Below are 1390 nucleotides of genomic sequence, written 5' to 3' on the forward strand. Positions count from 1 at the left end.
ATTCGAGTTGCCAGAGTTTTTCCGCTGATTCCGCCCCATTCTGAGTTTACCTTGTTTGGAGGCCTTATCAGAACTGTTCAGTTGGTGGCCTCTTCTATTTGCCCAGCGAGAGAGAGGCAGAGCGTGTCTGTTTTCTACTCCCAGTTCTCGGGTGCTGGGTCAACTGGGGTGCAGTGGAATGGCAGCAGCTGCACGGGAGTGTGCGTGGCCAGATTAGACCTCATTCAGCCTACTGGGGAAACCAGTGGGCAGGAGACTGGCAGTAGCCGGATCAGTCCTAGTTCAGCACCCTGGAGCAGTTGGTGGGTGGGGGAATGGCAGCGGTAGTGTAGGGTACACAAGCAATCAGATCAGTCTTATTTCGGCCCCACCAGAGTAGCTGGGGGGATTGGAGGACTCCTTCACCATGACCTGTTGGATGTTTGCGGCACTAGCAAGCTGATCTATTCCCTCCCAACCTGGGAGCCAGAGTGGGGAACTCCTCCACCTCCATCTGTGGGACACACGTGGCTCTAATAGACAGTTCTTGGCCTGTCCAGAGCACTAGACTCCTCCACCGCCTCCTGCAGGGTGCGCGTGGCTCTAGCAAGCAATTCTGGGCCCACCCAGCACAGGTGCCTGGAGCAAGGAACTCCTCTGCTGGCCCTCGTGGGGTGTGCGTGTTTCTAGAAGGCTGTTTGGGGTCTGCCTGGAACATAGGATTCCTCTGCCACTGCCCATAGGACACCCGTGGAGCACACGGCTCTAGCAAGCAGTTCTGGGCCCTCCCAGAGTGGGGGACTTGTCTGCAGCCACCTGCGGGGGTGTGCTAGGCTCTAGCAAGTACTTCTGTGGCTGCCCAGAGCAGGGGAACTCCACTCCAGCCACCCGCCACCCGTCGGAAGCTTGCAGCTCTAGCAACCAGTTCTGGACCTGCCCAGAGCCCTGGGGCGGGGTTCTTCTCTGCTGCCCGTGGGGTGCGCGGCTCTAGCAAGCAGTTCTAGGCCCTCCCGGAGTGGGGGACTCATCCGCCGCCACCAGCGGAGGTGCGCTAAGCTCTAGCAAGTACTTCTGTGGCTGCCCAGAGCAGGGGAACTCCACTCTGGCCACCCACTGCCCGCGGGAAGCTTGCAGCTCTAGCAGTCAGTTCTGGACTTGCCCAGACCCCTGGGGCAGGGTGCTTCTCTACCGCCAGTGGGGTGTGCAGCTCTAGCAAGGAGTTCTAGGCCCTCCCAGAGTGGGGGACTCATCTGCCGCCACTGGCAGGGGTGCGCTAAGCTCTAGCAAGTACTTCTGTGGCTGCCCGGAGCAGGGGAACTCCACTCCGACGACCTGCCTCCTGCGGGAAGCTTGCAACTCTAGCAATCAGTTCTGGACCTGCCCAGAGCCCTGGGGCGGGGTTCTTCTCTGC

Source organism: Otolemur garnettii, unplaced genomic scaffold (assembly GCF_000181295.1).
Source record: "Otolemur garnettii isolate 467f Iridium unplaced genomic scaffold, OtoGar3 scaffold00295, whole genome shotgun sequence".
Taxonomy (NCBI): domain Eukaryota; kingdom Metazoa; phylum Chordata; class Mammalia; order Primates; family Galagidae; genus Otolemur; species Otolemur garnettii.